This window comes from Canis lupus, chromosome 7 (assembly GCF_048164855.1).
Source record: "Canis lupus baileyi chromosome 7, mCanLup2.hap1, whole genome shotgun sequence".
NCBI lineage: Eukaryota > Metazoa > Chordata > Mammalia > Carnivora > Canidae > Canis > Canis lupus.
Window position 1 is genome coordinate 75,124,444 of NC_132844.1, and position 14,311 is coordinate 75,138,754.

Below are 14,311 nucleotides of genomic sequence, written 5' to 3' on the forward strand. Positions count from 1 at the left end.
GGCGTCAGGCCTCGTCCATGGACCAGCCCAGGGCTAGAACTCACGAACCCGAGATCAGGACCGATGGTGAGGTCAGGAGTCAGATGCTTAACCGACGGAGGCAGGCGGGGTCCCGAGGACAACACTGCTTTATCCTGTGTCTCTGTGACATCGTTTGAAATAGGAAAGTGCTGCGTCCCACTCTGTCCTGCTTCTCCAATACTGATTTGCTCTCCGGGGTCATTTGTGGGGGCGGATGGATGTTATGGGTTTTTTTTCCTATTTATAGGATCTGCCACCATGATTTGACAAGAATGACATTGAAATAGAGGGTGGCTTCAGGAACTGCGGACATTTTCACAAGATAAGGCTCCCAAACCACGAGCCCAAGATGGCCTCCCAGAGCCTGGTATGGCTCAGTGCACAAGTCTTGTGCTCCTTTGGTTCAGTCTCATTATTTATTCTCTGTGATGCTCCTGAGAAGGGAGTCACATCCGTCATTTCCTTCCTGAGTGCTCATTGTCAGGACACAGCAAGCCCCACAATAGAATAAAAACTGAGCACAGGCCAAATGCAGGAAGCCCCTATTAGAACAGATCTCAATGCCCTTGAAGGCCCCATATCAAAATGTAAACAGAACTTGAGGAATTGCTCCAGCCCTTCGGGAGTTCCCCAAGACCAGCTCTTAAAACGAAGCTAAAACCCACCTCGGGGTCCAAGTCCCTGCTCCACTGTGTCGGGTATACATGGACACAAGCTCAAGCTTGTAAATAAACCCTCGTGTGTTTGCATCAGTGTCAGCTTCTCGGTGGTTTCTCGGATTCGCAATCTTGGGCACAACAGTCTGAGATAAAAAAACAAAACCAAAAGAAGCTCGGACGCAGGTAGAGTGAACACAGGGTTCTGAGAGAAGCGGCGGAGACCCGGGGGCTTGGGAGCTCTTCTGTGGAGGCCCCAGCAGACTGGGGGGCAGGATGCTCAGCCCCAGAGCCAGAGGACCCAGACACCCCACCCGCATCCTGCCCATCAGGGCCGGGTCTCAGGGAGCAGCACAGTACCGCCTGCTGGAGCCCAGAGGCGCTGACGCCTACCCCGCCTCTGACCCCCACAGGTGCAACTCCCAGGCAGATGTGCACCTGACAATCAGCGCCAAGGCCCATGCCCAGACCCCACACAGACCATTCGCTGCACCAAGTTGTCAAACCAGAGAGGCTGCAGAGCTTCAGCTCTGCCTCGAAAGTAGAGTCTAGATTCCTTTGTAGTTTGTGCTCTTTTTTCATTTATTTTCTTTGATTCTATTTTATTAATTGCCTTATTTTAACTTTTATGTATGTACCTTATATATTTCTTATTTTTACTTTCATGGTACTTTAATTGTGTTTCATATTTTGGGATTTAGAATCTTTTAATGAGCAGGCCAAAATAATCTGGTTTTTTTTTTGGGGGGGGGGTGGAGGACAGTTGTTACTGTTTTTCTTGGTTTTTCTTTTTCTTCCTTCTTTCTTTTCTGGAATAACTAATGAGATGGAGAAATTCTCCTCCATAAAATAACATGAGGTAGTACTCACAGCCAGGAAGTTCATCAATACACATATATGATGTCTAACTACAGTTTAAAACAATGATATTAAAGATAGCAGCTGGGCTGGAAAAAGAACACAGAAGAAAACTAGAGAATCCCTTACTGTAGAAATAAAAGAACTAAAATCTAGTCAGGCCAACGTTAAAAATGCTATAACTCTGATGCAGTCCCAAGTGGAAGCCTTAAAAACAAGAAACGTTATGGACCATAGAGGCAGATTTTGGGAACTCATCCACTTATTAAAACAATAACATTCAGGGGATCCCTGGGTGGTGCAGCGGTTTGGCGCCTGCCTTTGGCCCAGGGCGCGATCCTGGAGACCCGGGATAGAATCCCACGTCGGGCTCCCGGTGCATGGAGCCTGTTTCTCCCTCTGCCTGTGTCTCTGCCTCTCTCTCTCTCACTGTGTGCCTATCATAAATAAATAAAAAAAATTAAAATAAAATAAAAATAAAACAATAACATTCATATCTTAGGAGACTCAGAAGATGAAGAGAGAGAACAGGTGGGCCTTGCTCAGCCATTAGAAACGACAAATAACCACCATTTGCTTCAACATGGATGGAACTGGAAGGTATTATCCTGAGTGATGTAAGTCAATTGGAGAAGGACAAACATTGTATGTTCTCATTCATTTGGGGAATATAGATGATAGTGAAAGGGAATATAAGGGAAGGGAGAAGAAATGAGTGGGAAATATCAGAAAGGGAGACAGAACATAAAGACTCCTAACTCTGGGAAAAGAACTAGGGGTGATTGAAGGGGAAGTGGGCGGTGGGTGGGGGTGAATGGGTGACGGGCACTGAGGGGGCCACTTGACGGGATGAGAACTGGGTGTTATTCTGTATGCTGGCAAATAGAACACTAATAAAAAGTAAATTTATTATTAAAAAAAGAAAGAAACAAAGAGTGGCACCTGGGTTACTCAGTCAGTTAAGCTTCTGTCTTAGGCTCGGATCATGATCCAGGTCCCAAGGCAGGCTCTCTGTTCAGCTGGGAACCTGTTTCTCCCTCTCCCTCTGTCCCGCTCGCTCATGCTTTTTCTCTCCTCTCTCTCTCAAATAAATAAATAACATCTTTGAATAAAAACAATCAAACAAACCTAGAGGGAAGAGAAATCTCCCATGTAGAAGAATTTCAAACAATTTGTGCAGATTCCACCGTCAAGTTCATGAGCATATCTTCCCACTCTTATGTGTGCAATACACATAGTAACTTCCTTCTACAAAATATATTATGAGAAACTTAAAATAATAATGATAAAATTAATAATAATAATAATAATATAATAATAATAAAGAATCAGTTTACTACGGAGAAAGCTGACAAACCGTACTTCAGCAAGATGATCAGAACGATGCCAAGACTGATAAATCATGTAGATGGTATCTATTCTTTATATGATATAATGAAAATGGCAGTATATCTTTGTATATAATCTACAAAAACAGTTCAATCATGAGATAAACAACAGACATGTCCCAACTGAGGGAAATTTTACAAAATACTCTACTTCTCAGAGTGTTCCAGTTCAACAAAAACAAGGAAAGGCTGAAAGACTGTCACAATCCAGAGGAGCCTAAGAAAACAGGAGGACAAATAGAATGTCATATGAGGGGTGGTAACTTAGCAAAAACTAAGGAAATCTGAATAAAGTATGGTCTTTGGTGAATGCGAATATTTTAATATTGGTTCATTAGCTAATATTTGTACCGTACTAATATAAGATATCAATAATTGGAGAAATTGAGTGCAAGTGCATGCAAATGCTCTGTACTATCTTCTCAATTTCCCTATAAATCTTTGTTTTTTTCCTAATAAATAAGATTTATTTTGAAAATTGACTTAAATGAATCAGGCTCCAAGTGTGAAGACATTTTAAGAATCGTTGAATTAACTTTTGCCTTATTCTTAAAGAGTTCCTTCGATGGGAACAAAGTAAGAATTTTATATCAGAAGGAAAGGAAAACACTTAGGAACACGTATAATGCCTCCTCAACCTGAAAAGCAGGAACGGATAATAAATAGCAAAAATCAGATAAAAATAATTCTAGTATAATAGACACCATATTGCTAGTGCATTTAAAATTAGCAATGCATAACATTTATTTCCCTGACATTTGTCTTCCAAAGAGTTCATAGTGTTTCAGTGTCAGTTGAAAAAGGGGAAGAATCTCAGGGAAGAATCCTTCACATAATAATAGGACCATTGGTAATAATGTCTCTCAGTTCTTTCCAAATCCATAAAGATGATGAGTGACTGAGCTGTGAACTAAGAGAAGACATTCCCTCATCTCTCTGATTTACTTGTGTCAGAATATTTTAACCATAGTACTACGGATAGTAAATTATCCTTATTAACAGGAAATACGTCTCAGATTGGAATCTGAGCAATCAGAAGTGCAGAGAAAAAAACACTTTGACTCGCTCTTCATCTTATAAAGAGAAAGGACAGCTTTTCTATGTACAAAGTCGGTTGTCAAGATAGCCTCAGGGAGTAAGAGTCTGCAGCATCGAATCCCACTACACAGCTGGGACGCCCAGGAGCCAGGTCTTCCTGATTACAAATCCCTGGGCCTGTCCCACAACACACAATGCCAGGCTGAGGTCATTTGCAATTGCTCTCTCAGGAGCTCTGGGGAAGGGGGAAGGAGCTAGATAGGATGGGAATGGATGCAAGGAGGCTGAGAAAATGAAGGCCTTTCCACTTTAAGTTCAGCGTTCGAACACGTCAAGCCATCCCAGAACCCTGTGAAGAAGAGTTGAAATTTACATTACTTCAGTTACAGGAAAAAAACAAAAGTTTACAGCTTATTGCCCTGGAAAGCCCCACAATAGAATAAGAACTGAGCCCTCGCCAAGGGCTGGAAGCGCCTATTAGAATGAGAACAGAGCTCAATGCCAATGAAGGCCCCATATCAAAATGTAAACAGAACTTGAGGAATTGTTCCAGCCCTTCTGGAGGGCCATGAGACAAGGCCTTAAAACTAAGCTAAAACCCAACTCGGGGTCCAGGTCCCTGCTCCGCTGTGTTGGGTTCGGGGGTACTTGAACGCAAGCTCGAGTTTGGAAATCAACCCTCATGTGTTTGCATTGGTGTCAACTCCGTAGTGGTTTCTCAGATTCGCAATCTTGGGCACAACACCCCATGTCCCCTCCCACCTGGGCTGAACCCCTATGCCCTCCCACCCAGGCTGACCCTCAGTCACCTCCCCGCCCACAACAGCTGGTCACAGGCCCTCACACAGTTCCATGGGCACGGTGGGCACTCCCACCATTCCCGGCCTCCCAGAGGAAGGAAGGAGGTTTCTGCAGGACACACTCCCATGGTTGCCCCAGGGCTCCCTGCCCAGCACAGCAGCTTGAGACAGGTCAGGGTCTGTATCCCTGATACCTGCTCCTCCTCCCCGGTTTTCCCACAGGAAATGAAGGAGGAGGCCCTGGTCTCCTCCTAGGACATCACGCATGTATACCTGGACGTCAACAGGACATTCAGCAGTCACATCATGTTTTGGTACTACTACAGGGTAGGGTGAGGCTGAGGGGCCAGGGGGGATCGGGCTCCGGGGGAGGACCAGGGGCTTCTGGGTCGGGAACACAGGGCTTCCGAGGCCGGGAGAAGAACAGCAGCCAGCAACACACAGCTGCATGGTAAGGTGCTGGGGATGAACCCCGTGCCCCCTCCCCCGGGGTCTCAGGGATGAGGAGGCCACTAGGATGGGGCCTCCAGGGGTTGCCATGTGAGCTGAACCCCAAAGGTGTGAGGGACGGCCCTCTGAAAAGCAGGGGGCGGGGTTGCGGGCCGTGGGGGGCAGTAAGGGGACCTGGAGGCTGGGTGTATGGCTGTGACTGGAGGAGGACACACATCGATCCGATGAGGGTCGGACGGGTCAGGGTGACACTCCCTCTCAGTACTTTATATATTTCTAAATTCTATGCATTTAATTTGAGACAATTTGCAATTTGTAAACATACATAGTATGATGACCCGAGATATTGCCCCCCGTCCAGCCAGGGCCCTGCACTGACCACACGGGGCCCCAGGGGAAGGTGTCACAGCAAACCCCAGACTGGGGTCGCCTTTATCTGTAGATGTCTCTCCATGCATCTTAGAGAAAGGGTTTGCCGTGTGTCTACCAGCCCCCCACCCCATCCCCCCATTTCCCAGAAACACATCATCCCCCTACATCATCATCCCCCATGGCATTGCCCCTACACCATCCCCCTCAGACACACAAAGCCCCACACAATCCCCACCCACACTATACCTCAACACTATCCCCCCCTACACCAGCCCCCAACCCCACCACCATCATACCCATGCCCCCACACCATCCACCACCACACCATCGGCCCTGAACAAGGACCCGGTGCAGCTGCCCCCTGTGGGACATGCTCAGCCTCCCCGGGGTTCTCTGGATACCCTGCTCCCATCAGAAGCCCGGGTGTCCCATAGAGTACCCAGGGGTTGCAGGGAGGAGGGAAGACAGGGAGCCCCCGACACGGTGTGTGCAGGTGAGTGGTGCAGAGGACCCACTGTGCCCTGCCTCCGCCCACTGTCTCTCCTGGAGCACGGCACACCCTGCACAGGACACCAGCCCCTAACCTAGAGGGACCTGGGCTGACTGGGCACCAGGCTCTGGGGAGCTGGGTTGATTTGAGCCCCCAACAGGCCCAACACAAAGACTAATGGGATCCAGCCCCCCATGGCCCTGGCCAGCCCTGGATTCTGGCCCCGGGCTGAGCAAGCCTTCTCACAGTTGAATGTAGCCTCCTGGGCACTGGGCGTGCCCCACAGATCCAGGTCACTGACCTAGGGCAGACCAGGGAATCATGGGACACCCCAGGGTGGGGAGAGCAGGGGTAGGCCGGTGGGCCCCACCCACACCCACACCAAGAGGCAGGCTCCTACAGGTGTTGGGGCCCCAGGGGTCCCGAGGCCGGGGTCCAGCTGCCCTGCAGGGACCCAGCACAGGAGCCCATGAGCTGCAGTTCCAGGTCAGCTCTGCTGTCCTCAGAACCGTCACTCAAGCTGAAACCTCAGGACACACGCCCCCAACCAGAGTCCACACATGCTCCCAGGTGGGGACTCCAGCACTCACCCCCCCACCCTGTGTGATTCTTGCCCTTCCCTAAAGACAAAAAGGTCTCCTTCCCCAGGGGATGGCGCACACCCTCTGCTCTGAGCCCATTTCCTGTACAAATTAAATAAAGTGTTGTGGTGCGAAAATGCACAGCCAGCCCGTTTCTGTGTCTCCCAGAACACTGTGCACGGGGCTTGGAGAGACCCCCAGAGAGGAGGAGGGGGCACCACCGAGGCCCCAACCAGCCCATGCAGGGGCGCCGTTAGGCACACACAGCTGACGTCCCCACGTGCCATCCAGGGGTGTCCGGACGCCAGGGTCAGGCCTCACAGACTTTACTGGGACTCAGCCTGTGCCCTGTGGGCCAGAATGGGCGGGACAGAGTGACAGTCAGGGAACCTCAGGTCACCAGGGTCTGTGCAAAGTGACCTGAGAGGTCACTGCTCCCTCTGTCCAGGGGGCCGGACCTGGCAGGATTCCGGGGCACTTCCTCCGCTCCCCGCATCCCCGTGCCTGGGTGCCTTGGGCACAGAGGGCCTGCGGGGCGGTCAGCGTGGCCGTGGAAGTGATATCAGGACAGCAGGCCCTTGTGTTGTGCCCAAGATTGCGAATCCAAGAAACCACCAAGGAGCCGACACTCATGAAACTTCTGAGGGTCTCTTTACAAGCTGGAGCTTGGGTCCAAGTGCACCAGACACATTGGAGCAGGGACTTGGACCCCGAGACTAAGAGGTGAGGCAGCTTTATAGGGGCCAGTGGACCATGGGATACGCAGAAAGTTGCACAGTCATGTCGGTCCACATGTAGTTGGCCGACTGAATTACACCTTACCCTATAGTATCCATTTGAGCTGGTCTATTACTTTGGTCAGAATTGGTGCACGATTTTGGCGGGCACAAAGCAGGGTTACATTGTTATGAGCCGATTTCCAATTAGGGTGTGCCCAGTGGCCTGACTAGGGTGGGGCAGCGCCTTAAGCTATAAGTAGGTCATTTGGGGGTCATAGGGGAGGTGGCGGGTGTAGCACAAAATGGAATGAGTCCTGCTCTGTTTGTCCAGGGGTAGGGGATTTTTGTTAAATTTCCTGGGTCCCACACTTACAGCTCATGCACCTGGGCCACCCTCACCAGGTGGACTCAGTGTGCACACCTTGTGGTGCTGGATCTCTCACACCAACGTGTGGAGGGCACCCTCCTTGCCCGAGTGAGTAGGGGGTGGGTGAGCATGGAGCTCGGCCTGAAGGCCAGTCAGGACAGGGGACCAACAATCCCAGCCCCATCCACACCCTGACTCCCACATACAGGCAGCCCCATGGCTCCCCGCCATGGACAGCCGGCTCCTCAGGAGCTCCCCCCAAGGGTGGCCCAAATGTCTGGCTCCCTGCTGGAGAGGCGTTGGGGAGAAGAGAAGCAGCCAGCGCTTGGCAGGACCCACTGCCGGACATGGGAATGTGGCCGAGCCAGATCTTCCAGCTCAGCTGACCCTCCAGCGGAAAGTCACTGCATGAGCCAGCCCTGGGGTGGACAGGAGAGCCCAGCTGGCAGCCACCCAGCACCAGCACCAGAAATGAAGTTTTGCCAATCATTTTGGGATTTTGGGTTACCCAGCCATAGGATCCAATAGCTGCACGTGATAGCTGCATGTCATAGAGACACACACACCCCAAAACCAACAAAAGTCGTAATCCCCCCAGTGTTGTCTAACAGCAGCCGGATGGTTACATACAAGACGCTGTGATCCCCAATAGGATACATGGAAGACGCTATAAACCATGACTGCAGACGTGCTGGAGGCACGGAGATGTGCCTGCTGGGTTCCAACAAGGAGCACAGAGGGGAAGGAAGCATCCTATGGACAGGGGGCACCTCCTAGGAAAGGACACCAGGTCCCTGTGAAGGCGACAGAGGGTAAAATCTCTCCTCTTCTCTTTCTGCTTCTGGTTTTCCTCCTACATGCCATTTATCTCAATCATATTAGAAAGAATTTATTTTATGTTTTTAAATTTATTTTTATTGGAGTCCAATTTGTATGAATTCTTGCTTCAGCAAGGGTGTCATTCAGGAGAGAAGGAGACATAAAGATTTTCCTAGACAGGCAACATATAAAGGAGTTCATGACCACTTAACCAGTCCAGTAAGGAATTTTAAGAGGGACTCTTCTAGTGGGGGGAAAAAAGAGACCAAAAGAAACAAAGACTAGAAAGGCCCAGAGAACATCACCAGAAACACCAACTCTTCCAGAAACACAAAGGCACAAAGTTCATATCTTTGAATAATCACTCTGAATGCTGATAGACTAAATGCTCCAATCAAAAGATATAGAGTATCAGAGTGGCTTAAAAAACAGGATCTGGGATGCCTGGGTGGCTCAGGGGTTGAGCCTCTGTCTTTGACTCAGGGTGTGATCCTGGAGTCTGGGATCAAGTCCCATATTCTGCTCCTGGTGGGGAGCCTGCTTCTCTCTCTGCCTAATTTTCTGCCTCTCTCTCTCTCTCTCATAAATAAAATCATTATTTAAAAAACAAGATCCATCTGTATGCTGCCTACAAGATGCTCACATTAGACTTATAGACACCAGCAGATTGAAAGTCAGGGGATGGAAAATCATCTATCACGCTAATGGATATCAAAAGAAAGCTGGAGGACCCATACTTATATCAGACAAACGAAATTTGAAACCTAACCCTGGGGGACACCTGGTGGCTCAGTGGTTGAGCATCTGCCTTCGGCTCAGGGTGTGATCCTGGGATCCCAGGATCAAGTCTCACATCGGCCTCCCTTTGCGGAGCCTGCCTTTCCCTCTACCTATGTTTTGCCTCTACTTCTCTGTGTATCTCTCATGAATAAATAAATAAAATATTTAAATTTCAAAAAAGAAAGAACAAATAGTATAAGAAGAGATGAAGAAGGGCATTATTTCATAATTAAAAAGACTATCAAGATCAAACAACTAAATATTTATGCTGCCAACATGGGAGTACCTAAATATAGAAACCAATTAACAGCAAACGTACAGGAACTCACTGATAATAATACAGTGACAGGGGATTTTAACACCCACTTATGGCAATGGACCGATCATCTATACAGAAAATCAACAGGGGAACAATAGCCTTGATACACTGGACCACAGGGACTCAACAGATATAGTCTGAACATTTCATCCTAAAGCAGAATACACATTCCTTTCATTTTTTATTATTTATGATAGTCACAGAGAGAGAGAGAGTGAGAGAGGGGCAGAGACATTGGCAGAGGGAGAAGCAGGCTCCATTCACCTGGAGGCCGACGTGGGATTCGATCCCGGGTCTCCAGGATCGCGACATGGGCCAAAGGCAGGCGCTAAACTGCTGCACCACCCAGGGATCCCTACACATTCCTTTCAACTGCACATGGGACATTCTACAGAACAGATCATATCATGGCCCACAAATCAGCCCTCAACAGGTACAACAGGTACAAGAAGGTTGATATCACACCATGTACATTTTCGGACCACGGCGCTATGAAAATGGAAGTCGACAGTAAGAAAAAAAAATTGGACAGACCAAAAATACTTGGAGATTATGAACATCCTACTAGAGAATGAATGGAGCAACCAAGAAATTAAATAGGAAATTTAAAACAAATGAAAATGAAAACATGTTTCTCAAAACATCTGGGATGTAGCAAAGGCAGTCCTAAGAGGGAAGTACATAGCAATACAGGCCTACCTCAAGAAACAAGAAGTCTCCAATACACAACCTAACCCTACACCTAAATGAGCTGGAAAAGGAATAGCAAACATAGCCTGAGGCCTACAGAAGAAGGGAAAAAATAAAGATGAGAGCAGAAATAAACATGCAGAAACAACAAAACAGTAGAATGGAATAACGAAACTAAGATCTGGTTCTTCAAAATAATTAATAAAATAGACAAAGCCCTAGCCAGTCATATCAATGAGAAAAGAGAAAAGACCTATATAAATAAAGTCACAAATGAGAGAAGAGAGATCGCAATCAACACCAGAAAAATAAGACAATTATAAGGGAATACTATGAAAGATTATACGCTAACAAACTGGGAGACCAGGAAGAATTGGAGAGATCCCTAGAAATGTGCAAACAATCAAAACTGAAATAGGAAGAAATAGAAATGTGAACAGACCCATAAGTAGCAAAGGAATTGATTCAGCAAGGCACCTGGGTGCCTCAGTGGTTGAGCACCTGCTTTGGCTCAGGTCACGATCCCAGGATCCCGGGGCATCAAGTCCCACATCAGGCTCCACACATGGAGCCCCATTTTCCCTCTGCCTATACCTCTGCCTCTCTGCATCTCCCATGAATACATAAATAAAATCTTTAAAAAAGAAAAAGATATAAAGATAAGAAAGGACCCAAATAAAATCACAAACGAGAAAAAAGAAATAACAACCAACACTAGAAATACAAACGTTTATAAGAGAACATTATGAAAAATTATATGCCAGCAACCCCAAACCTGGAAGAAATAGATCAATTCCTGGAAATATATAACATAGCAAAAATGATGAAGAAATAAGAAACTTGAACACACAGATAACCAGCAGAGAAATTGAATCAGCAATCAAGAATCTCCCAACAGGAGATGCTTATATCAATAGAATAGAATGGAAAGCCGAAACAAGATACAAACCTGTAACTCTATGGTCCATTAATCGACAACAAGACAGGAAGGAATATCCAATGGCACAAAGAGAGTGTCTTCAACAAACCCTAACCCTGACCGCAGGATAAGAACAAATGGTGTTGGGAAAACCAGGCAGCCACATGCAGAAGAATGAAACTGGACCACTTTCTTACACCATATATATAAAAAATAAATTCAAAATGGATGAAAGACCTAAATGTGAGACCTGAAACCATACAAAGAAGAAAAGATAGGCAGCAACATCTTTGACATTGGCCATTGGATCTTCTTTCCAAATATGCATCTGAGGTGAGCGAAACAAAAGCAAAAATCCTATTGGGAGTTCATCAAATTGAAAAGCTTCTGCAAAGTGAAGGAAACAAGCAACGCTAAAATGCAACATACAAAATGAGAGGAGATATTTGTAAACAACACGTCCAATAAACAGTTAGTATGCAAAATACGTAAAGCAAATATAAATCTCAGCATCCTAAACACAAATTATCCAACTGCAGATGGGCAGAAGACATGAATGGACTTTGTCTCTGTCAAGACATCCAGATGGCCACCAGACACACGGACAGACACTCAGCGTCACCCATCATCAGGGAAATGCAAACCAAAACCACAATGAGATGTCACCCGACAGCCGACAGAATGGCTAAAATTGACAACACAAGAAACAACAGGTGTTGGTGAGGCTATGGGGAAGGGGGAGCCCCCTTACACTCCTCGTGGTCATGTGAACAGGTTCAGCTACTGTGGAAAACAGTGTGGAGGGTCCTCAAGAAGTTAAAAGTAGAAGTACCCTATGATTCCAAAATTGCACAGCTAGGTATTTATCCCGAGGATATAAAAGTAGTCTCTTAGATTCAAAGAGGGACACAGAGCCTAGTGTTTGTAGTGACGTTATCAACAATAGCCAATCTATGGATACAGCCCAGATGTCCATAGACAGATGAATGGGCAGAGACGATGTGGTAAATATACACACTGCGACATCACTCGGTCATCACAAGGGATGAAATGAAGCCATTTACAATGACGTGGGAGAAGTGGAAAGGACTTATGCTCAAGGAACTCAGTCAGTCAGAGAAAGATACCAAATACCATACAATTGCATTCACATGTGAATTTTAAGAAACCAAACAAACTGGCAAGGGGATCGATGGGGTGAGATGAGAGAAGCAAACCAAGAAACTCACTCTTAACCACAGAGAATAAACTAATAGATACCAGAGGAATGTGGGGGGGATGGGGAATCAGGCGATGGGGATAGTGGAGGGCACCTGTGACCAGTACCAGGCGTTGCATCCAAGGGTTGAATCAGTATGTGGTAAACCTGAAACTATATCATACTGTGTTTACAAACAGGAATTCAATAAAAGTTTAAAATAATAATTGTTAGTATTGATGAAACATGTGTGCACAAGAGATAAAATCAGAAAGGCAACTGAAAATTCAAATAAAGAGTATTTAGAGCCACAAATCCCCTCCTTAGCTCAGCTCGGGAGAAGCCTGCCATGTCTTTTCTGACCGCAGCAGAAGCCTGGATTTTGATTCTCTGGGGAGGCCACTGACTTGTTGGAGTCAAGCTATCTTTGAACCCAAAACCTAAATAGTGTGCATAAAACTAAACTGCCCAAGATACTAGGAGTCCCAGTGCACGCACAGGCCAAGACCCAAACTCTAACCATACACAGACATATCCCTAACCCTACACTTAAGCCTAATGTTAACCTAAACCTTAAACAAGACCTATCACTAATCAAAGACCAAACACAAACCCCAAGACCGAAACACATTCACTGAACCTACAGGCCAAGCTTCACCCTAACTCCTAAACCTATTCTTAGGTTTCCTTAACCCTGACCCCTACCTTAAATCTAACTCTAACCCTAACCTCTAACCCTAACCTTAATGTATTCAAATCCTATTCTTAACCTTATCCTGTACCCTAATCCTAACCCTCTAATACTAACCCTATCTCATACTCCAAACTGTACCCTAACCCGTACCCTAAAACTAAACCCTAACCCACTGCCTAACCCTATCTCTTACCATTTTTCTAAAACCGTACACTGACCCTACCCTGACCCTGACCTGACCATTACCCCTAACCAAACACTAACCCTAATCCTAACCCTACCACTCACCCTAACTCTAAACCTAGCACTAACTTTAACCCTAACCCCTAACCCTAACAACTAACCCTAACTCACTCCCTAACCCCTAACCCTAACTGCAAACCTAATCACAACCCTAACACTAACCATAACCCTAACCACAACTCCTAACATCCTGCCCTAATCCCTAAGCCTAAACCCTAACCCTAACTCTAAATCCTGTCCCTAACACTAACCCTAACCCCTTTCCCTAATCCCTAACCCCCATCCAACTCCTAACCACTCACCCTTACCCTTATCCCTCACGCTATCCTCTAATCCGTAACCATAAGCATAATCACTAACACCTAACATCTAACCTAACGTAACCACCAACTGCCTCCCCTCCCCTGACCCTACCATTCATTCTACCCATTCACTTACCCTGTGGTTCTGAGTAGTCCCTTCTGATGTGGACGTGGCCCCCAATGGCGCCTCCAGAGTCCTCCAGGGGGTCCTGTGGAAGCCAGGATCCTGTGCATGTGGACATGGCCCCACGTGTTCCTGAGTCATAGTCAGCGGGTCCTGAGGACGCTGGGTCTCCTGTCACTGTGGACTATGCCTCACATCCTCTGGAAGCCTCACAGCAGGTCCTCAGGAGGCCGAGGGCTCCTGTATGCCTGGACATGGCCCCATGTCCCCCAGAAAACTCACCGCGGGTCCTGAGGGGGCTGTGGGCTCCTGTAAGCATAGACACAGCCCCATATATCCCGAAGCCAAAGGGCAGGTCCTGAGGAGGCCAGAGACTCCTCTCAGTGTGGATTCGGCACCCACATCTTTCTTACGCCTCACCACAGGCACTGACAAGGCTGGGGTCTTCTGTCTGCATGGAAGCATCCCCATATTTCCCGAAGT

The 14,311-nt window shown here is 47.2% G+C and overlaps 1 long non-coding RNA gene across 1 annotated transcript; it reads right to left on the bottom strand.

Moving 5' to 3' along the window:
* Positions 1-1,834: 1,834 nt before the first annotated feature.
* On the bottom strand, positions 1,835-14,060 carry LOC140636368 (uncharacterized). The gene is made up of 3 exons (XR_012033625.1): positions 13,841-14,060; positions 2,664-2,783; positions 1,835-1,972 (listed from the first exon to the last, which is right to left on the bottom strand). It is a non-coding gene; the product is annotated as an uncharacterized lncRNA (long non-coding RNA).
* Positions 14,061-14,311: the final 251 nt, after the last annotated feature.